Source organism: Martes martes (genome assembly GCF_963455335.1).
Source record: "Martes martes genome assembly, chromosome: 4".
Classification (NCBI taxonomy): domain Eukaryota; kingdom Metazoa; phylum Chordata; class Mammalia; order Carnivora; family Mustelidae; genus Martes; species Martes martes.
This window is the reverse complement of record NC_137891.1, coordinates 159,752,487-159,776,708: the sequence shown is the minus strand read 5'-3', so window position 1 is coordinate 159,776,708 and position 24,222 is coordinate 159,752,487.

The window sequence follows — 24,222 nt, the reverse complement described above, 5'->3', positions numbered from 1 at the left end:
GGGCCCAGGGGCAATAGGAGCGAAAAGAAAAAGAAAACAGGGTGGGGGAGCAGGGACTGATTCCGCCTCCCGAAGTCGTCTGGGGCCCCTACTGAATAGGATCTTTGGTCCCTTCCCTGAGAACACTGGCCCAGCTGGAAGGCGCCTTGATTGCAGGGCCCCTAATTACCCACCCCACCCAGCGCCTCCTGCCTCTGGCACGGTGGGTTAATTTCCTGTTCCCCTGGAGCTGTCCTGTGAACAGTCCTGCCTTCCTGTAACCGACAGCTCTCGCATCAGATAGCAGTGAGGACGAGTCCTCTGGAGGAGTCCAAGGCTCCCGCCTGCCGCCCTGTAGTGCTGGGGCGATGGCATCACCACTCAGGAACGTCGTGCCCAGACCCCCTCCCCGTTCCCAGCAGCCCTATCTAGTCTGGGATCTTGTGTCTGGCTCTGCCATCTCCTGCCCATGCCTCCCTCCTGCCACCCGTGGCCCCACACACTGTCCCCTGGAGCTGGCTCCTCAGTTGTTTCAGGTCTACAGGGCTGTCGGGTTTGGTGACTGGAGCCCCTGCAGGCCAGGGCTAGAATCCTGGCTCCTGAGTTGAGGTTTAGGTGAGTGCTGGGATCTTGGCTGGGGGGATGGGCTGAGAGGCCGGGTTGCACGTGCAGAAGGCAGCAGGCTGTTTGCAGAGCTAAGTCTGAGATGAGCTGGAACTTGCTGCCAGAAAGAAGCAAGATCCCAGAAGTGGTGGAATCTGGGGAGTAGGGACTGAGGGTCTCACCTTGAACACTCTGCCTGCCCAGGAGGCCCAGCTTCCAAACTGTGGCAAGACATGGAGGCAGGTAAGACCAGCCAAGTATGAGGTGCTCTACCCCTTCCTTCCTACACTTCAACCCCACTGGCTTCCTTTTGGTTTCTGCATCATTCCAAGTTCATTCCTGCCTCAGGGCCTTTGCACTTGCTGTTTCCTCTACCTGAAGGCCTATTCACCGGGCTCTTTGAATGACTGGTGTGTTTGCTTCTTTCGGATTTCAGCTCATACACCGTTTCCTCAGAGAGCCTTTCCCTGACCACCCCAGCCCAGGCATTCCCCACTGTGACAGCATATGTCAGTGTTGGAAATGATGGCCCTCACTTAGTTAGCCGTTTCTTATTTGTCTCCCCCACAGATTACAAATTCTATGAGAGCAGAGACTGTGTTTGTCTTGTCTGCGGTATCTTCCAGCCCGGTGTCGGGCACAGAGTCTGTGCTCAATAAATATTGGGGCCCCCATGTCCTGGCCTTAAAAGTCAAGGCAATTTGTCTTTTTTCAAATCTGTAGGGTGTCTCCTGTCTCTGTGTCTTTGGATAAGCCCATTCCTTCTGCCTCGAATGCCCTTCCCTCGGCTTTTCCCTGAGAAGATGGCTTCAGTGCCCAGCTCAAGTGTATAGGGGAGAAGGCTTACCCGGGGCCTCCAACATGGTACAGGTGCCTTATGACGACAAACCACTTGCCAAGTCTGTGAGTAATTCCCCTGCCAAGGAGTTTCTTACCTACCCTGCTAGGCTGTTCCATCATTACAGAGTTGTCATTCAAAAGCTCTTTCCTCTTTTGTGCCTGGCCTTCTCTTGTAAGCATGACCCCTGACTGCCAAGTCTGCAGCGTCCCAGCCCCCTGAGACAGGGGAAAGGGGGAGAAGGGTGTGGGGATCAGAGGCAAGGGGAACTGAGTGGATACCAGGAAGCTGATAACAGTAGCGGCTGGCCCAGCAGGGAATGAGCTCCCTGTCAGCGGAGGTATGCTTTCCCGACTATCAGTCTCACTTCTCCACTTGACCCCAGCTTCTCTCCAGGAAGAAGGAAAGCATACCTCCTCCCTGTGCTCCTAGGTGGTTATAGCCCTGTTGGCCAGTGCTGAGACTGATAATGCAGGTAACAGGGTGGGGGGTGGCACGCATAGGTAACATGGGGTGGCTTTCCCTGAGTTGGATCCAGAAAGATAAGAGGGCATTGAACACCCAAGTGTTGGGGGAGAGAAAGAGAAAGAGCAGAGACAGACGGAGAGAGAGGAGAATGCCGTTTTTATTGCACTAAAAAATAGTTCAGTGCGTCTGAACATATGCATGACAATCATAGTAACAGACATTGTTAATATTTACTGGATGTTCACTATACACACAACGCTTTCTGTGTCTCAGTCTTACTTTTACAGGAGGGGAGACTGAGGCCCAGAGAGGGGAAAGGGGACCCTGGGTCCGAAGCCTGTTGGCGCCCCTGTCTTCCCAGCTCCTGCACAGGCCAGACCTTCCTTTGTGGCCATCAGGCAGGAGGCTGAGGGTCTGATGGCAGGCTCTGCCGTCGTTGTCATTGTGCAGGTGTGTACGCAAGAGGCTCACTTTTGTGGGACGCTTAGCAGAGGCATTTGAGAGACTCTAGTGTCTGTCCAGGGAGGAAGTTCATGATCACCGGCCGTGCCCTCCCTGCCCAGAGAGGAGGGATGGAGCTGGGGCCAGAGCCTGGTCTCCGGGCTGCCCGCCATACAGGGCTCCGTGCTGTGGGCCTCTCACCCACTCTTTCCCTGAAGCCTCTCCCTGGCCCGGCCGGCGACAGGGGCACCCCTTTCACTAAGGTCCACGCAGAAACCAAGGCCCACACCGAGGTCCTTAGCCAGACACTGGCCCACTAAGGCAGTGGGATGGAACTGAGGTTTCTCTGGCTCCAAAGCGCCAGCACTTGGATGTGAATGGCCCTTGACAGTTCACAAGGCCCTTCCTAACCCCCCAGCTTTTTCGTTCTTCCATTCAACAGATATTTGTTGGGCCCATAGTATATCTCGGGCGTTTTTCTGGGTATTGCAGAAACAGCGCTGAGCAGGTGGATTAAAGTCCTGAATCACAGAGCCGGTGGTCTGCCGGCAGAGTGGACATTATCCGTGTAATTCACGAATCAGTGTCTCCTGGCACCCTGAGCGAAGTCCTTTCGGTGAACCGAAGGGTGCTGTGGGAGCACAACGCCTCAGGGAGGCCGGAAGAATGGACATTGGGCTCCTTTTCCAGATGATGAGACTGAGACCCATTCAGAGAATGTCAGTGAGTGACTCCCTCAAGGTCACACAGCTAGATGATGGCATGTGGTAGAGCTGAGACTCCAGCCTGGGGAAGGTCAACTTCTAATTTTTTAAAAAAACTTTATGTATTCATTTGAGAGAGAAAGAGATACAGAGAAGGAGAGAATGAGCAGGGGGAGAGGCAAAGGGAGGGGGAGGAGCAGGCTCCCTGCTGAGCCAGGAGCCCAATGTGGGGCTCGATCCAAGGATTCCAGGATCATGACCTGAGCTGAAGGCAGACGTTTACCCATCTGAGCCACCCAGACGCCCGGTCAACTTCTAATTTAGAGCAAAACCTGTAAAAAGGCAACTCACCAGACTTCGCTTGCTTCCCACCCGCATGCACAGATGCACGTGCACAGATGGGACTCCGTGACAGAGTGACCGAAGGCACGGGGTCCATGAGGACTGCTGTCGTGGAACAGGGAGGCTGGTGGCCATGGCCCCGGAGCAGCTCTGGAGTCTGCCATTCCTGCGGCAGGGGCTCCTCTGGGTCCCCCCAGTTCCTGCCTTGTCCCTAGGCTTCCGCACACGGTCTCTGAGCTCCTGGATGCCTGTCTGAGACATTTATTTTCAGGAGGAGTCAACCAGAGTTTAGTTCTGTTGTTTGCAAACCAGAACCCCGATGAGTACAGATATTGGTGCCATAATTGGGGTGCGGGCAGCAACCCCGAGGGAATCTGGGGAGTCTGGGATTGGTTACTGCGCTAGTTAGGGCTGAAGGCAAGGAACTAACAGCTAGCGGTGAGGGGCGGGGCCTGGAAGCTCCTGGTGCCCAGTGCTGCAACAGCTAATTAAAGGGTCCCTTGGGTTATTGAAAATGAAGTACCCACTGAAAGCCAAGATGTTAGAGGCCTGCCATAGAGCAGCATGAAGGGCAGGAGGGATTCAAGGACTGTGGGTTGGAATGTCTGCTTTTAATGGCACTAGATAGCTTAAAGAAAGAAAATAATGAACAGAAATCCCTAGAGCCTTAGTGCAAGGCTTGGGCTGAAACTCAGGAACTCTCCCCGACTGGGGAGAAAGAATTTTCATCTCTCACCGAGGCAGCCCTGAAACAACCCCAAACCAGACGGCTGATCTGTGCTGGTGGATTGCTGAATTATCATATTTGTTGAATTCTCAGTCTTTGCAGGGTCCCTACACACAATTTAAGGAGTGAATCCAGACAGGGTGAGAACCAAGAAGCAGAATGCGGATGACAGACTCAACAAGGCAGACGCCCAAGCCCTGTGGAGTCGACCATGTTGGCCCAACTGTCCTGCTCCCCCAGCAGACGGGGCTGTCCAGCCCTCGTTAAAGTCTCCTTCCTTAAGAGTATTAGCTCGTGAAGGGAAGCCAGCATTTCTCCTTGTCCCTCCAGGCTTATGACTAGATCAGATTCCAGCATGTTCCTGGGGACCAATTATAAAGTCACCCCGTGTAGGAGAAAGTTTATTCACTGACAGAATTACATGACTTTGCTAATTTATCTTGGCAAAATTCTGGGGAATACATGTGGGGATGAATTCTCAGAAGGAGTATCATTTTAAATCTGGAGGAATCTCTCGGTGTTGATGAAACTATTTGAGCTCTGGATCTATGCTCTGGGTTGAGAAGCTGGAAGGATTTCCTTGATGTAAAAACTCAGAAGAAAGAAGTGTCCTCCCTTCTCAAACTCTGACCCCTAAGAGAGCACGGAAGAGACTCCTTCACCAAGACCTTGGGAAAGAATCACCAATGAGGGAAGTGACAACCTCTTTGAAAAACCCTTCAGTGGCCGCTCTGTGGGCCAGGAATCCTGGTAGAAGTTGCCGTAGTAAAGCGGGGCCCTTGATTTAGATGGAAATGGGAGGATCCTGGTGTGACAGAGGCCGTGGGGTAGCACTCAAAGGTCAAAGGTTGGGTGGGTGTGGTGACCATTATAAGAAGCAGAGCCTCATGGTAATCAGAATGGTCTGAACTACAGGATTTTTTTTTTTTTTTTAAGATCTCACTTATTTATTTATTTATTTATTTATTTTTTAAGATTTTATTTATTTATTTGACAGACAGAGATCACAAGTAGACAGAGAGGCAGGCAGAGAGAAAGAGGGGTAAGCAGGCTCCCCGCCGAGCAGAGAGCCCGATTCGGGGCTCGATCCCAGGACCCCGGGATCGTGACCTGAGCTGAAGGCAGGGGCTTAACCCACTGAGCCACCCAGGTGCCCCCTCACTTATTTATTTGACAGAGAGATCACAAGCAGGCAGAGAGGCAGGCAAAGAAAGAGGGGGAAGCAGGCTCCCTGCCGAGCAGAGAGCCTGATGTGGGGCTCGATCCCAGACCCCGAGATCAATACCTGAGCTGAAGGCAAAGGCTTAACCCACTGAGCCACCCAGGCACCCCCTCTTTTTTTTTTTTTTAGCATGGTTACTGATCACACATTTAAGGCTGAAAGAGATGAGGAGCCCACTATGGTCCATAATGATTCATATAATTAAAAAAAGCTGTATATCTCATGAATGAAAAATGACTTGAGCCATTATAATAAAAAAAATTTTCAGAACCTAATCCAGTCAATATGCATAACTGTCTTTTGAACAGAGTGGGCCCCCTTGAGAAAGCGATAATAATAAATTTAATAATAATTTAATTCCTTCCAGCTTCTCTTGTCCTTCCCCAAAATGATCTGTGGCCATATTTCAGGGTAGCAGAGTATTGGCAGAGATCCTAGATCTTTTGGGAATTATTGGACACTAGCCCCGAACTAATGTTAATTCCTAAAGACCCAGATTCCCCCTGAGATTTGCTGATTAGAGTGGGGGTTTACAGGGATCCGATGGTAAATGGAATGTTGATTTGAGACTGCTCCCTGGCAGACAGCAGCTCTCTCTGTGGCTCCTTACCTGTGTTCTCCGTGTACTGTTAGAACAGAGGCGGATTTCCTACACTGGCTCCCTGACTACGGAGCTCGGACAGGCCAAGTGGAAGTTACCGGACGTTCCCAAACCACACCAAAATAGTAAGTCAGAGCAATAATACTTCTTTGGTAGAATCACAGAGACTAAAGCTACTGTCATTGAAAGGTGCGGGAGCAGTGATTCCATTCAACTTTTCGGTTTAGAGAGTGCGTAAGACAGATGAGTCTTCAAAAATGAAAATGGATTATTATAATGACTCAGGTGGTGACACTGGCTACAGATCCACCGTGTTCCAAATGTGGTCTTGTGACTGCGACAAATGAATGTGATTTGATACTCAGAGATTTTCCCCTCATCCGTCTTTACTATGGGAACAGGAGAAGTGCTTTGATTCTCACGGCGGGGACAGCAGTACACCTCCCATCTTGCCGTGGCGCAATGTCAACTCTCCGACTTCATGTCCAATCAACACATTAGTTCACGGGGGCCTGGATCGTTTCATCATTCCGCAGGGCAGCACGCAAGTCGAGTACACGGGTGATACCATGCGGAGAGGACCGAGAGATCATAAAGTGGCTCATACCTTGGGGTACAACTGTGTTTTGGGGACGTGGGAAGGAGGTGGAATAGCCTGACAAAGTAAAGGGAACCCAGCTAAGCTTCTAGAGAGCTAGTGATCTGGGAAATTCAGAATATCCACTTCAAAATGAAGATGAGGTTGTTAAACTTCGCATCCCTGATCACTAAGAAAGGAGCACATCCCTTGGTGGCCTACTTTGAATTTTAGAGGCAATGCGTACTGCATTTTAATATACTCCCTCAAGCCGTTTCCTGAGTGATCAAAAAAGCTTCTGGCTTTAAACGGGGTCAGAGGGGCACCTGGGTGGCTCAGTGGGTTAAGCCTTCGGCTCAGGTCATGATCCCAGGGTCCTGGGATCGAGCCCCACATTGGGCTCTCGATCCCAGGGTCCTGGGATCGAGCCCCACATTGGGCTCTCTGCTCAGCAGGGAGCCTGCTTCCCCCTTCTCTCTGCCTGCCTCTCTGCCTACTTGTGATCTGTCTGTCAAATAAATAAATAAAATCTTAAAAAAATATAAACGGGGTCAGAGATGGTTAAGACTTCAAGCCATGTCCTTCTGATACTTTCAATTCAGCAGTGCTTGAAGTGTCTGTGGCTGATTGCGATGCTGTGTGCAGTCCTTGGACAGAACGGATGGGAGATTCACCGTTCGTCGAGACCCTTCACTTTGGGAGGAAGGCCCTGCCTTCTCTGGCAAATAACTCTCCACCTTTCGAGAAACAGCTCTTGGCTTGGCCCTTGGCACCGAGGGCAAACGTCTGACCATAAACTCAGACGTAATCGTTAGTCCAAAAAACCTGCCATGTCATCTGGTCCACCTAGCCATTAAATTGAGTGCACCTAGCAATGCTCCTTCATCAAGGGGAAATGGTATCAACAGGTCTGGACCCAAGCAGCTCCTGAAAACACAGGTACATCGCATACGCCAGGGGGTCCACCATACAGCATGCTCTGTCTGTCTTAGCCTGAACTTCTATTCGCAGAGGAATTCCCTCGAGCAGCTTACTGAGGAGAAAACATTCTGAGCCTGCTAACGAATGGCTCTGCAGGGTCTGCTAGCACCAGCTGCGTAGAAGTGGGATGCTGGGCTATTAACGCCCAGTTAGAGGTATCCCACAAGGACAGAATAGGGAGATCCTCCCAGGCAGCACTTGGGTCCATCTCTCGGACTGGAAGAACAGAAGGCCTCAATTATACAACGATTCATGGTAAGTGGTAGTGATTCTGCCAGATGGACTTGGAGGAGAGAAGGTCGAAGGCTCAGTGGAAGGGGAGCTTGGGGAAGAGGTAGGTGATCAGACTCTCAGAATGGGTCCAACACCATAAACATACTTACGCCCTCTGAGAACATTTACCAGAAATTTCCGAAGACACTGGAAGGGAGGACCTTAATAAACAAGTAGACCAGATGACCTCCTTGTAGTGCTAGTTAATCCCTTTCCTGGTCACCCCAGTGCTCACTCAGTAGGTTCAATGACAAAACAGCCATGGATGTCATCTGGTGGTGGTAGAGAGACAACAGTGAATTTCTTCCTTCATGGGAGGGAACAGCAATTTTTCCTCATCGGGATAGCCATTTATTCTGGATTTCAGATTTGCTTTCCCTACCTACCATAACTCTCCCAGCACACCACCTGCAGACCCTCTGAATACCTCATCTGCTGTACAGTACCCCCTACAACATTGCTGTACACCAAGGACTTCATTTTATTTTATTTTTTTAAAAAGATTTTACTTATTGGGCGCCTGGGTGGCTCAATTGGTTGAGCGACTGCCTTGGGCTCAGGTCATGATCCCGGACTTCCAGGATCGAGTCCCGCATCAGGTTCCCAGCTCCTTGGGGAGTCTGCTTCTCCCTCTGAACTTCTCCTCTCTCATGCTCTCTCTCACTCATTCTCTCTCAAATAAATAAATAAAATCTTAAAAAAAAAGATTTTACTTATTTATTTGACAGAGCGAGTGAGATCACAAGTAGGCAGACAGGCAGGCAGAGGGAGAGGGGGGAAGCAGGCTCCCGGCTGAGCGGAGAGCCCGATGCAGGACTTGATCCCATGACCCTGGGATCATGACCTGAGCCAAAGGTGGAGGCTTAACCCACTGAGCCACCCACATGCCCCGAGGACTTCATTTTAAAGAGGGGAGTAAGCCAGTGGACTGAAGCTGATTGGATCCCTCAGTACTCCATTGCCCAGAAGCTGATGGAATGACCTAATGAAAAATTTAGTTCCAGAGCCAAATGGAATTAAAAAGACGATGATGCCAGGGGGTCATGTTATAGGATGCCATAGACACTCTTAACTATTTCTCTCAAAGCTAGAATGCATGGCCAGGGGACCAAGGAACAGAGCGGAGCGGGGGTGACCCCACTCATAATTCCTCCTGACGATGTTCTCCCCCAAACCTGAGGTGTAAAAGTGATAAAACCCAAAAAGGGGACTGCTTCCACTAGAGGATATAAGAATGTGTGCATTCAAGTGGAGGCTGAGAATGCCAGTTGGCCATGGGAAACTCCTTACATCCCCGGGCAAACAAGCAGAAAAGGGGGTTACAATTTGATTGGGGTTATTGATTCTGACTATCACAAGGAAATCAGCAGGGAGTAATAGGGATGGCAACTGTCTTGGGCTAAGAGTTAACTGAAGTCCACCATCACCCTAGATGGTCTTCCAAGGTCTTAGCTCTGTAGGAATGACTGTTGGGATGACCTTCCTGGGTCCTGCCCAAGGAAGGAGGAATGATCTGATGTGGAGTAGCAGAAGGAAATCTGTAGCATTTGCCTCTATTTCCTTTTCCCTTTCTTGTCCTATATGCGCTAATGTATTTCCATTTAGGCGTTCTGAATCTCTAATGCACCTGCCATCATCTGGAGAATCTCGTGAAAATGCAGATTCTGTGTGAGGAGGTCTGGGCTGAGGCCTAACAATCTGCATTCCTAAGCAGCCTTCCCTGACCTCTTTATATAAAGCAATTCTTCCCAAGTCACTGTCTTTGTAATGATCGGGCTTTATTTTTTTTAACTTCATGGCAGTGATTGTTGTCTGAGGTTATTTTTTCATTTATTTAGGTGCTCATTTGCTACCTGTCTCCTACATGGTGTGAATCCCATGAAGAAAGAGACCTTGAATTTCTTACTCATCCCTGTATTCACAGCCCAGAGGACAGCATGGGGCACAAAGCAGACCCTCTGTCAATAGCCGTGACGTGAATAGACGAGTGTAACTTGGGCATCCCTTGCATTCCCATGTGGACCTAGAAGCACCAAACACGCATAAGGATATACACGTGCACAGGCTTATACGAGATGTCATTAGACAGAGTGGGAAAAACACACAGGTCGGCGACTATAGAGATTCGCATGTGCACACAGACATGTGACCCACACGTATTTGCACACGCAGAGACACTAGAGCATAGCATGAATACACGTGCTCACATATTTCCTCCAGGAAACTCAGGCAGGCATCAGAATCCCAGATTCCCCAGCCAGTCCTGCAGCATCTCGGGCTAAGGCCCCTTTTCACCACCTTACTGTCCCCTCCAGGTGGTCAGAGTTGCCCCAGCCCAGGCAGAGAAAGATCCCCTCATCTTCTTCACAGAAAGACCCGCTGATTTCCCTCCCTGCCCGCCTGAGCTAGTGTATCGTTTAGTGCCTGGGGTATGGCATAGGCAGAAGGCAGTGTCTGGGGCTCCTTCTCCCCGGTGCTGGCCAGGTACAATGCAGGGCCCAGCGGGTTGTCAGTCTGTGGATGGGAAGCCTGCTGCTAGAGAGAGGCAGGCCCTCATCCACCATCACCCAGGAAAGTTCTAAGGCCCAAATCGGAGCCGTTCTGAGCATGGTGATTCTCCCTATGACTCAGGGCCCTGGGGGCCTACTCCTGCGTGCCCCGTCCTGGGCCTCTATGTGGAAAGGGGTTGTAGGCTGCTGCCCAGGCCCCAGTCTATTTTGTTTGCAATTATCTGGCCAGGAAGCCCAGAAGCCGCTGGCAGCAAGTCTCAGCAGACAAACCTATGTCTCTGCGGAGAGATCATTGCTCCTGATAATCCCCCAGGAAACCCTGCAAACCTCACCTCCTCCTTGGAGCCCCCTTACCTGCTTTGAGTCCCTGAGCAGCGGTGACTCAGGGCTCACAGGCCTCTTCTACCTATGGCTGGAGTCCTCTCTGCATCTGCCAACGGAGGACTAGGGAGGGATGGTCAGGGCCCGCTTGTACCTCTGGCGGATGGGGAGCTCACCACCTCCCAAGGCTCCCAGTTCCCCTGACCATGGAGAGTCCTGCTTTTAAGTGACTCCCACCCCACCTGTCCCTGTTGCTCTGGGACAGCCCTCTGGAATCCTGAGACAGGGCCTGTGTCTTCCCCGAATCATCTCTTTTCCCTGTGAATGGGCTTTTCACTTCCTCCAAAGGGGACAAGCTTTCAAGTTCCCCAACATGTGCTCAGCACAGTGTGAGCGCCGGGCCTCTGTGGTGAGCACCGGGCCTCTGTGGTGAGCACAGCACAGAGCCTGTTCCTCACGGGGCATATGTTCTCCTGACAGAGAAAGCCCACAGGGAATTTTTAAAAATACAAATAAAAACAATGTGGTGATCATTATGATAATATCCTTTTTTTTAAAAAAGATTTTATTTATTTGTTTGAGAGAGTGAGCATGAAGGGGAGTGGGGGGCAGAGGGAGAGGGAGAAGCAGACTGCCTGCCAAGCAGAGAGCCCGATGTGGGGCTGGATCCCAAGATCCTGGGATCATGACCTGAGCATAAGACAGATACTTAACCAACTGAGCCACCCAGGCACCCCATGATAATATTCTAAGAAAGAAACAGTGTCCTAGTGTATACAAAATGATGAGTGGGGACGCCCCGCCGTAGGTCCTGTGGTTCGGAGACCTCTTTGGGAAAGGGGGGATTTCAGCTGTGGTCGGAAGAATGAGAAAGAGCTTCTCTGAGATGAGCTGACCCTCACGTGGCCTCAGGATACTGCTCTCCTCTCTGCAGCACTGAAAAGAGAAAATTCTAGTCCTGGGTCCGATGCTTACCAGCTGCATGAATGTGTACATGCTTTGGACTTCTTGGAGCCTCCGTGTCCTCCTCATATATTTGTGTGCCTCCTTATGCCTCCTCAAAAGGCTGCTAGAAGGAACCTACAAGATATTAAATTCCATGCTGTGACCAGAATCACCCACCTCTCCAGTTTGGAAAGATCAGTCACAAGTCTCTTAATTTTCTGGCTAATTGCTCAAATTCCTGCCTGTACAACTTAGCGGGAATCCAGTATCACCTGACTGAAGCCATTACTTGCTCTCATCCAAAGGCACCCATGAGTTTTCTCTGTCCAAACAGGGGTCTCCGGCCTCCAATGCCAGAAAGACAAGAGACTAGTTCTCATCAGGCCCTTGGTGTTACTACCCCAGTTTCTACCACCTGGGGGCGCTGTTGAAGACAAGTTCTGCCAGCCTCATGGACCCTGGTCCTCCTTCCGATGGAGCCTGTGATTGTGTGATCGCCACGACTGGAGCCATGGTTATAGCTTTCTGAGACTCACATCCACACACTCTGCCAAAGCAAACCGCCCTCCTAGGACAAACAGGGCTTCCAACCTCAGCCTCCTGGGAAACCAGAACCAGTCCTCCCACCAATATCCCTGCCCCTGCGGTGACCAGGTCATCATTTCAGACGTTCCCCTTACTCTTGGAGAGTGGGACAGGTGCTTGGTGTCTTTCCTGGGCCATGGGTCAGCCCAGTCTTTAAGACATAGCACTGAACGTGGAGGATTCTTGGTCTCTCTTGAGACCAGCTCTACAAGGGGATCTGGAGTGGGTGATCCCTTTGTCAGGGACTCTGTAAGTCCTGCCACACCCTTCTCCAGGATCCGGACCCCAGGAGAGCTTCCTCTGCCCTGGCCAGTGACACTTACCTGTTCCAAGGGGCACCTGTGTTTGTACCTTCCACAGAAGCTAGCCTGCAGATTCACTCACCACCAACCCTAACTGAAACCTCTGAGAAGAGTGGCTGCTTCAGGAAGGACAGGTGTTACTGTTAGATTCCAAGTCCAGTCTGGGTTTCCCATCAGCACTTAAAACACAGCTGAGGCTCCTCCCTTACAGGCTGCTTGGGACCAGCCTTCTGGACTCAGGGCAGCCCTCTCCACAGCACGAGAAGAGAGCAGCCTTTAACGCCTTCCTGGGCCGTGGTTAAGAGGCCCTGCCCCCGGCCCCTTGCCCAGTGCTCACCTGGACCTTTCCAGATGGACCGGCCAGGTCTTCTGCAGCATCAGGGAGGGGAAGGGCAGCAGGGAAGGTGCATCTGGGCTGGCTAGAAGCAGGCATTCCATCTGGCAGGCAGGTGGGCAGGCAGAGTCCCTGGGCCGAACTAAGGAGAGGCCAGATTGCCGAGCCCAGCTGAGGAAGGGGAGCAGGCAGTGCCTTGCCTACTTGGCATTAAGGTCGTCATCCCTGCAAGGTTTGGGCTGTATCCACGGCGCACCGAGCCGCAGCCCCTGCCTCTCAGGTGGATGGCAAGTGAAGGCTATGATGGACCTTGCAGTCATGGCATCAGTGGTGGGCAGCGCGACCCCCAGCTGGAGGCGGCCCGCTCACGAACACGTGGGCTCCCAATAGCAAGTGCGATGTTGGCATGGACACCCCAGCACATCCCCCTTCCAGAACCCCAGATCTGAGCTCTGTAAGTCAAGGTTGGGTAACCCTCTCCGAATCCGGAGGGTAAGGGAGCAAACTCTCTCGGGTCTCTGAAAGACATCGTGAGCAGGCGTAGAGAGAAAACAAACATTTCCTGTCTGTCCTAGCCAAGTCAGGCCGCCTCTGTGGGCCGCAGCACCCTCCTCTCCCAAATGACCTTGGAGCTTCCTCCCAGATCTGACATCAGATGACATCCGATGTACAGTAGAAACAACAGCCAAGCTTCTGAGCACTCGTCTAATTAAATCCTCCTGAGCTAGTACTAATATCCTCACTTTACGGACAAAGAAACTGAACTTAGAAAGAATAAGTGAATTGCCCAAGGTCACTCGTAGGCTAGGGGTAAAGTCTGGAATCAAACGAGAGACTCTCCAAGTGTGGAGGTCAACCTACGTAAGCCGTCTACTACGGCCTCCAGGTCTGCCTTTCGGACAGTGCTGAGATTGTCCAGCCGGTGCTAGTTTATTGCTGGGCTTTTGCTGATGAGAATCAGGACCGTCCCTTGTCTTGCTTTTGTGCTCTGTGGCTTTAAGAAAACTTTTTTCTGTTCCTGCTGTAGTTTCTGAAGAAACTGGCCGAGCTGGCTCAGAACCGCCAGCCAAAAGAACTCTGTGTAAGTCAAGCAGGCTCTTGCCTAAGAAAGCAGATGTGTGTGTATGGAGGGGAGGGACCAGGGAGTAATTAGGGTGATATCTCGAAGGGGGAAGCTTGCCTTCTTCTTGGGGGAAGATGGCGGGCCCATCTGTCAACAATGCCTCCTCGACTCTCTTCTCTGGGCTGGGCACCGTGGGGGGTAGAGGGATGTCAGGAGCACAGATATTCCCTCCCAGGTCTGAATGCTCTGACATGAAGACGCCTCAGCTTTTCTTCCCCCTGCCCCCCTCCCCCATACCCTGGAGCTCAAATTGTGTTAGGAGAGATAAGATTTATACACACCAAAGTGAAGTAATAATAAGATGATTTGTGCCAAGTGTGTGGTCTATCTACTCATTAATAAGCATTTATTGAGTCTTCTTGGGACCAGGCACTGGGCTAAGCAAGAGGGATACAGAGATGAAAGGGACCCAGCCTCCTTTCTTAGCACAGGACCAGTGGGGAGGATAAGCTCGTTGACCAGTCACGGCCACAAGAGAGGCAAGAAACCCAGGCACCTCATGGTAGCACCCAGCAGGTGCCAAGCTAAATACTTGGGCTAAAGACTTCTTGCAGATTTCCTTGTTAAGTCCCTCCAAAGTTTGATGAGTGAGGGCCTATAACTGGTCCCATTTCACGTGTGAGGGAACTGAGGCTTAGCAAAGGTTTGCAACTTGTCCAAGGTCCTGAAGCTTGTAAGAAGAGGCAGGACATGAGTCCTGGAAGCGTGGTTTTAAAGGCCAAGTCCTCTCGTGCTGGACCGCAGGCTGTCGGGTGGAGAGCAGACAGTGTGGGAAGGGCTGCACTGTGAAGAGCCCCAGGTGCCTTGTGGTTTCATCCTGGAGGGAGTGAGGGACGCCTGCCAATCCCATGGTCAGGGAACAAGTGTCACCCGGATGGCAGGCTTGAGCTGGCCGTTGTGGGTCACGGGGGAACAGCAGGAGCAAGGGGAGGAGGGAGGAGACTCCCCAGCATGGGTCGGGGAGGTAGGCGTGGAGCGTTAAGCACAGGGAGCATTGGAAAGGCGAATCCTTGAATTCCAACTCAAGTTTGTCCCTGGGGCCATCAGCGCTGGCTGTGTGGACAGGGGCTGGCCCAGGCAGGTGGGGCTCTGGGATGCTATGAGCCAGGCACAGTGTGGCTGTAGGATGAGCAAGACAGACATGGCCCCTGGCCTTCGCAGAATTTTCAGGGCAGGAGCCGAGACAGACATGAATCAAGCAACCACAGGCACCCATGGGTGAGTCCAAACAGCCTGGCGGCCTCCGGGGGAAATGTGGGCTGGTGGGAACTGTGGGAAGCAGCCCTTGGCCTGATCTCTTGGGGATGGGTCAAGGGGAGAGGGAGAAGGATACCGGGCAGAGAAAATGCAAGAACAAAGCCTTGGAGGCAGGGAGAAGCATGGTGAACTAAAGGAAAGCTAAAGGGCGGGGGAGGCTGGTGCTCAGAGAGCTGGGGGCAGACGGCACGAGGAGCCACACATTGGGGGTTTCACTGGACAACAACTAGAAGATGGCAATGAGCACTAAGGAGGCAAATGACATAGACAGATGTATGTTCTAGAAAGATCCTTCTGGCTGCTGTAAGGAGAGTGGAGTGTGGGGTAAGTGTGGCCTAGGGAGATCCGTTAGGACCCCCCACGGGGGCACAGGTGGGGAGTCCTGGGTGGGTGATGGGGCTGTTCACTGACATGGGGTCTTGGGAGGGGAAGCGGGTTTGAGAGATGGAATCATGAGATGGTTCTAGGCATGGTGGGTTGGAGTTGCCCTGGAGACACCCTGTGGAGGCATATGGGCGTCCAGGCTCAGAGCTTAAGGGACAGGTCTGGGCTGGGACGTAGCTCTAGGACTCATTGGCCAGAGCCGGCAATTCAACCCATGCCAAGGGAGAGAGGTCGGAAAGAGGAGAGGGCTCAAGACAGAGCAGCAATGCTTGGGTGAAGAAGAGCCAGTGAAGGGGATTGAGAAGCTGTTGGCAGAGCAGTCGGGGGAGACGAGGGGACAGACAGCCCCCAGCAGAGAGTGGTCAGCTGGGGGACTGATGCGGGACGGCCAGGCGGGCAGAGCACCGCACAGAGCCTACTGGGTTTCGGGAACGGAGTCACTGGTGACTTGAGGAGAAGCCGTCTGGGTGGAGAGTAGAGGGGGCGGAAGCAGCCCCATGGGGTGGGGAGCAGGAGTGGAGCCGAGGAGAGAAGACCTGGAGGTAACAGGTCACCACGACGACTGGGGCTCAAGGAGAGGCTTGCAGAAGACGGTTGGCTTTGTCTGCTTGGTGGTTGGTTTCTAGGATGGGAGGAGCTGGGAGTTTTAAGGGCCAGGGAGAGGAAGGTTCTGGTTTCTTTCACAGAGTAGACCCCCCGAGGCTAAGAACAGCAACAACACAATCCAGAAGGGCCCTGGGAGAAATGGAATTAGCTTTTTAGCTGAGTCGCAAAAAGGCAAGCCAGCAATTGCCCTATGGCTCTGCCAGGGAAGGTCAGAGAAAGGCCTCCCCGGGGATGGAGAGAGGAAGGAAATGAGGGGGAGAAAAAGCAGCTGGAGAATGAGCTTTGCTTGGGAGCGGGGGAGGGGCATTCTCCAAAGGCACACAGGAGCATTCAACTGGGGAAAGTTAAAAGTGAGAACAAGTAATAAAGAGTCTTATATGTGGCTGAGACTTTCTCTCTATGTACTTCGAGATCATATTTAAAGTTGGGTGTTTGAACTTGACTCTTCGCAGCAGTAGCTTGGAGCAGAAGGGTTCCAGCTTGGAAAACGGGAGATCTGGCTGCTCGTCCAGCTCTGCCGGGTTAACTGGCTTTGGGGCCCTGGGCCTCAGTTTCCCATATGTGAGTTGGGCTGGGGGTGCTTCCAATATTTTAATGGGAAGGGGTGTGGTAATCTTGCTACCTGATGGTGGCTTGGGGCTTATCATGTATACTGCATGACGTAGTAACAGCACCGATCATGGGAATCATAGCTAAAGTGTATTTCATGTCATGTCTGGGATCTGTGCTGTCAATACCTTTGGATCCTGTGGAGGGACCATCATTCCCATTTTGTAGATGAGAAAACTGAAGGTCCCTTGCCCAAGGTCACACTGCCCCGAAGTGGCAGGCTTGGGATTCCCTTCTGCCATGACTCCTCTGCCAGGGGCAGGCACACAGGCCACTTATCCTTCAGAGGAAAGCGTGCCCACTCTGACCACAGGGCTGCACATGTGCAAGGACCCAACTAGGCCTAATAGGCCAAATTTAGAACTGGGATAAGCAGGCCACATGGAAATAGCATCCCAAGACTGAGGGTCATCGCAGGGTGGGGAGGACTGAGGCCAGAGACCAGATCACAGAGATGCTGAAGGCCAAGTCAAGGGTCTGAGCTGGACCCTGTGATCGTGGGGAGCCACGGAAGGTTTGGGAGGGAGTCTCCACAAAGCTGATGGCAGGATCCACACTAGATAGGTGGGGATGAAGCTGGAGTCCAGCAGGGAAGGAGGGATAATCCCCCAGGGGATTTGTGGAATTTGAATGGGAAAAGAGCAGAAGGGCTGGCCCCAGCCAGGCACAGGAAGGAGGACAGGCTGCCTACGCCCCCCCACCCCCACCCCGAGAAGGGAGGGGAACCTGAGCACGTGGTTCCAGCTCTGAGCCCATCAGCGAGGTCGGTTAGAACATGTCTGAGGGTGTTTGTCTCTGTAGGATTTTGTTGTCTGTTTACAAACTGATCTGTCCTTGGCTGCAGCTGGGAGTTTGCGAAAGCCCTAACCCACATCTGGCTTGGCCTCACTGGGTCTCTCATCCCACTGCCCTGGGGTGCCTTGATGGGTCCCCTGGCCTCCCCTTCATTTGTCGTTGAGCTTCAACTTTAAGGACCCTGCCTGTCTCCCTGCCACCCACCCTTCAGGGTACAGGGCCGCGAAGATCCCCAAATCCCTGGCCACGAAGATCCCCATGGAGACTTGTCCTGGGCCCAGCCTCCCAGCACCTCCCCTCCCCCCACACAGGCCACACCACTGTGTCCCCTGCCACCACCCTCACCCACTCGGAAGTCAAAACATCACTGAGGCCCTCCCCTCACCCCCTATTTATATTGCTTTTCTTTCCAAACACTCGACATCTATTATGTAACAGCTCCTCTGACCTTGGGGGACCAGCCGCTGAGCTGCGGGCCCTGACCCAGGTCTCGTCGCTGGTTGGAAAGCTGGGACCACGGCGAGAGCCTCTCCTGCCACTGCCCAGAGCTGAGGGAGCTTGAGGCATCGAGCTGGAAAAAGGCCTGAGACACAGGACAGCTGGGTTCCAATTCTGGCTCCGCCTGTCCTCATTCACAGTGTGACCCAGAGCTAGCCCCGCGCCCCCTGGGACGGGCAGGGCAGGAGAGGGTCGGCTAGGGGCTGTTCACCTTCTTTGCCACTCCAGAGAGCCTTCGGCAAGGCCGGAGCAGATCTGTCATGGGGCAGACATCCCCCGGCTCCTCGGTGTGGCCAGCCCGTGCTGGGACCACTACAGCGATGTCCTCAGGGCCCGTGGGTCCAGTCCCCAGACCCAAACAGGCAGCATCCAAAAGGCCACCAGGGCTGGTGAGGGGCCCTGCGTCGGCAGCAGGCCCCCATCTCACCCGCCATCACCTACAACCTCTTCCTTCACCCCACCCAGGGTTGGCTCTGTCTGACTCCTGATCCTTCTTGCCCTTGTTATGCAAATCACTCCGCCTCCCACAATCCTTTCTTCCTTTGACTTCCTCTGTGGCATCTTCTCTGAGGTTCAGGTTCTCCTCTGAGGGTGGACAAGGAGGGAAAGACAGGGGGGACAGCCCAGGCCTGAGAGTGTGGCGGGCCCCAGAGACCATCAGAGCCTGAAATGGCTCCAAGGCCCTTCCCCCATTTTCTTTGTGACCTACCTGGTGCCCAGAGAGATAAAGGGCGTGTCCAAAATGAGAGTTGAAGCCAGCCCTTCTAACCTCCGGGCAAACTTCCTTCCCAGAGTGACACTATGTGCTCAGTACCACGATTATGGTAATGATTATGATTATGATTACGATTACTATTATTGCTATTGTCATTTTGGTTGTCACTGCTTCTGGGGTGCACCGCTTTGGGCCAGACACTCACTAAACCCTCCCTATCACCGTCAGATGCAGCCAACACTCTTGTCCCCGTTCTGCAGAGGAAGAAGCCAGGAGGCCGAGGCTGGAGGATTGTTCTGTGGTTCCCCGGGGCCAGTTGGTGACAGTGTGGGGGACAGTGCTCCCAGACGCCGTTCCCTGTTCCTCAGCGCTGGGGCCTGGAAAGGGAGGCTTCCTTTCCCCGAGTCTTAGCTGTCCTTCTTGTAGGACAGAGATACACTTTCCTACCCTGGGGTGGCCGGGATGGGGCCGGGAGTGCCGCCCAGCACCGACACCTGTCACTGGCTGTGTGTCCTCAGCAAGCCCTTCAACCTCTCTGAACTTCAAGGCCTTGTTTAGGGATGAGGAAAGCAGCCCCCTTGTCACAGGGTTGGGGGGGATTATGATAGCGCGTTCGGGCAAGGAGCTGCTGCTCAGTTAGCCACAGTATACCTGGGAGCTGCCTGGTTTCGAAAGCGACCAAGGCTCCGCTGGCTTCTGATTATCTGCCATATTGCCGGTATGGCTGCAACGAACACCTTTCGGCTCTCTTGGATTCTTTCCTACTAGTTGGAGGCTGGGGACTGACTTGGGTTAAAGTGCATAGACTCACGCAGTTGAGCAGCTTTTTGTTATGAGATGGACCTGCGTGGGAATCCCCACGGGGCCATTTGTAGGCGTGCAGCCTTGGGCAAGTGACCTCCCCTCCCTCCACCTCAGATCTCTTCTCCGTAAATCTGTAATACTACCTGTCTCAAGGGATTGCTGCCTGACCTGAAGGAAGCACTCAGAAACTCTATCTTTTACGACGCCACCGACTTGCTCTGATCACCCTTCTTCCAAAGCCAAGGAAGGGGAATGGCTGTCTGGCCAGGGTCACACAGTCTGTGTAGTCGGGGTCCGTCCGCCACAATGTGTCCATTACTGTTTCTTACAAGCCTACTAAATGCTCAGCCCAGGCTAAGGGCTTGGCCAGGAAGCGCATGGGGTGGCAGACAGAACACAGGTTTGGGGATCGAAAGACTCTAAGTTCTCTCTCGGTCACTGCCTCTCTGGACCTTGGGGAGCCCACCTCCTTCGGGAGGCCTGTGGCGGGAGGGATGGGAGACACTGCGTCCATGACACTCACTGACCACTGCTGGTGGCGATGGCAGGGCAGGGAGGGGCTCCCAGGGGTTGGGAGGCTGGAGGTCAGCTGCAGAAGAAGGTGGGCCTGGGCCAAGTCCGGGCTCCTCCACCAACTGACTGTGTGACCTCGGACCAGTCACCTGTCCTCTAGGAGCCTCAGGTCCTCCTCTGCCACCTCCTCAGAGAGGCCTTCCCTGACCACTTTGTCCCAAGAGGCCTGCCCCAGCCTGCCTCCCACCTGCCCTTCATTTCTGCCATGGTGCTGACCACATCGGACAGTGACCTTGTTTGTCCCTTTTCTGTTGTTTGTCTCCCCGCTCCATGAGAGCGAGGATTTTTTCCTGCTTGGTTCCTTGCTGTATCCCCAGGATCCAGCAGGGTGCTGACACACAGTAGGCACTCAATAAATATTTGTCGAATGAATGGGTGGACCCATACATGAATGGGGCCCAGTTAATCATTCCCCAAGGGCGTTTGGAGATGAAAGGTGATGAGGCACGAAATGCGCCCAGCCCCACACATGGTGGGTTCCAAAGCGTCAGCGTCAGCGGACTTTGGAGCTACTGTAGCCATCCTCAAGGCAAACGTTGCAGCTGCCTCCCAGGAAGCCGGGCCCTCGGGGAAGGGCAGGACAGCTCAGTGGCTCTCCCAGTGTGGCTCCCTGCTCCCGGCTGGAGCTTGGCCCTGAAATTGTTCCCGGCTCCTTGGCAGTCTCCGCAGCCGGCTAATGAGTTTGCACCCGACTGGCCCCTGGGCTGGGCTGCACAGCCCAGGCCTGCCTGCCCATCTGCAGGCAGACAAAGGCCCTCTGTCCTTGGGATCTGCCTCCTGCCCGCCCGCTGCTTCCCTGACAAGCTGAGGTCCTGGCTGCCAAGCTCCCCTTCTGCAGCAGAAGAGCCCGGGACCCTGGCGTGGGGCGGGGACATAGAGCAGAGTGGATGGCGCATTTGTCCTGGAGGGTGGGGTCCTGGGGATGTGGAAGGCCATGAGATATCATGACCAGGAGCATGGCCTCTGGGGTCAGGCTGGCTGGGTAGGAGCCCTGCCTCCAGCACCCACCAGCTGTGAGCCCTTGGGGAAGTCACATATCTCCTTGGTTCTCAGTTTCTGCGTCCTCAAAGCAGAATAGGTTATAGGAGAGAACGGGATGCGGGGCGGTGGGTACCCGGGCCAGCTCCTTGCACACGTGAAGAACTCCTGTCATTACTGGGGACCCTCTTTTGATCCAGCGTCTTCAGCCCTCTCAGCTGTCGAAGCGGGCTCGCTTAGCCTCGACGTTCTTAACGTTTGGGACTGGAACATTCTTTGTCGTGGAAGGCCATCCTGTGCATTGTAGAATGTTCAACGGCTTCCCTGGCCTTCGGGTTCCCTGTCAAACTCTGAAGTTCTCTGATTTGCTTCAGAAACCCCAGAAACTCTCCCATCATTGGGACCATTGCAAAACAACTTGACTTATAAACACCTACTTGTAAATGTTACTCCGCCCCCCCAAACCTCCCTAGTCTGGGATCCCTACATGCCTCATGCTGCTGGTAGGGAGTCTTAGGGCTGGGGGGACAGTGGCTACTGCTTCATGGAGAGAAACCATAAGCTAAACTATGCAAAACCTGTAGCAGACCCTGGAAACTCCTTGGTATGTTCCCTGTAGTGTTTCCCTGGAACCCCCATCATCCTCCTTCTGGATATAACCCTGCCTGACATCCTACTATGTCCCCATCCCCGGCTGGGGACCCCAGCACTCACAGAGGTCCCGCCCCACCCCACCCCGTGCCACCCCCAACCCCCACTCCTCCTCTTTCCCCATCCCCGACATCTTCCATCCCCTATGCCTTGGCTGGCTCTGTCCCCTCCTGCCCCTAGTGCCCTTTCGGTACCCTCCCTGTCCTTTCAGGTGCAGCTCTGAGGTCCCTCCCCTTGAGGCTCTCCCAGATCCCTCTGTCGGGCTCTGCTCTGCTCCAGGCTCCAGAGCCAGCCCTGAGCTCACCACTCTGCCGGAACACATGTCTTCCCAGCATGGCATTGGGTTTATTTATGAGGCTGTCTGTCTGCCCCCAGTCCCAGGAGCCCCAGGGCAGGGCCCTGTCTGATTCACAGCCCAGCCAGGGTCTGGCCAGCATCAGGGAGCGTGTGCTAAGCAGCACTGACGTGAGCTGGCTCTGGGAGGAAACATCGTGAGGTCTGGTTGGCACAGAACACAGGCCCAGGGGTGGTGGGGATTCTCTGATGCCAGGGCTGCTGGAGAAGCCTGGAAACCTGGGCTCACTCTCCTTCACAGACTAGTCACGCTTTCCTCCCCCCTCCCCCCAGTCACTGACTCATTCACTCACTAAACCTTCTCTCCTTCATTCATGCACCCGCCTGCTCTCTCACATACCTGTTCACTAACGGGAGCTCGTCCATTCATTTCTTCACCCACTCCTTAAGAACCAAATTTTCCTGAGCTCCGTGTCGCCCCTGGTCCTGCTGTCTGCAGGAGCTCCAGACACGCCGGGAGAAACTGGCCCATGCCCAGCTCAGACGTTCATCCTTTGAGGAGCAGTGGAGGGGTTGGGGGACAGTGGTTGGGGGGACACAGACATGTGAGCAAACAAGTGACTGAGAGGCTGGGAGCAAGGAATGTCCGTGTGACAGCAGAGGGGGCCGAGCCCCTCACAGAGGAGGTGACCTTGGAGCTGGCCTTGGAGATTAAGAAATGCCAAGGAAGGGGGGGGGCACCTGGGTGGCCCGTCGGTTGAGTGTCTGACTTCAGCTCAGGTCATGATCTCAGGGTCCAGAGATGGAGCCCCAAGAAGGGCTCCCGCTCAGCAGGGAGTCTGCTTCTCCCTCTGCCCCACTTCCCCCCCGCTCCGCTCTCTCTTTTTCTCTCTCTTTCTCTCAGATAAATAAATAAAATCTTTTTAAAAAAGATTTTCTTTATGTATTTGACAGAGAGAGACACAGCAAGAGAGGAAATACAAGCAGGGGGAGAGGGAGAGGGAGAAGCAGGCTTCCTATGGAGCAGGGAGCCCAATGCGGGACTCAATCCCAGGACTCTGGGATCATGACCTGAGCTGAAGGCAGACATTTAACAACTGAGCCACCCAAGCTCCCCATAAATAAAATCTTTTTAAAAAAATACCAAGGAAGGGCTGGCAGTGAGAGGCTTACAGTTTGGGAAGAGGGAGAGGCAAGGTGACAGAGCAGGGAAGAGTCACTTTCTGTAGGACTTGGGAACTGTATGGCTAGGTGTCTGGTGAGGGAGGGGGAAGGACAAGAACTGGGCTCAGCCTCCGTCCTTCAATCCAGTACGCCGAACCCACACACAGTCCCGCTGTGTGCCCGCTGTGTGCCCACTGTGTGCCCACTGTGTGCCCGGCAGCGCCCCGGGGGCTGGGGATCCCAGACCCGCAGACATCCTGCCCTCAGAGAGCTCACCCTCCAGTGCGGGGAGACAGACAATGGAAAAACAATGTGTGCTTTCAAGAACCTGGACTGCGGGGTCCTTGGGGAGGACTTTGAGCAAGCAGCCCTGGAGAGTGAGGCTGCGTCTGGTGAGGGTGTCCCCACAGGTCCCTGCTGGGAACTTGAGCCACTTGTCGAGGACAGGGACTGACTTCTCTTCAGCATCCCAGCCCAGCTGGTCATTGAGACCAGGCTTCTTGAGGCTTTGCTTGGTCCAGACACGCTTCCTGCATAATTGACAGCCGGACTACAACAGGCATGGAAGGGGACTCTGGATGCCTCGGATTACTTTAAATCACCAGGATTTTAAATTACAAATGTAATTTATACCTACTCTAAAATGCAAACATTACAGTAACACCAACCTAGAAAGGGAGGTCTGCTTCCCGGAAATTCCCTTCCCCAGAAGCGACCTCTGTTAACAGTTTAGGGGTTCCTCCCCCTGAATTTTGTGCGAATGTCAGTGTAATGTGGGCAATTTTTTTTGAAATGCATAATGTGTGTTTTTTCTCATACTTCCTTATGTGACACTCTCCTATTCAGCCATAGGCATCCATTTGCTTCAGAGAGGATTAAAATAGAATAGTAATATAAAAAGGAACAAAGAACAAGGCTTAGTTAGCTTTTGACTCCCCAAATAGGATCTCAATAGTATTAAAAACTGGCTTTGGTGAGTGACATGTTGATTAGGATGCTTTGGGCTGCAGCTAACAAT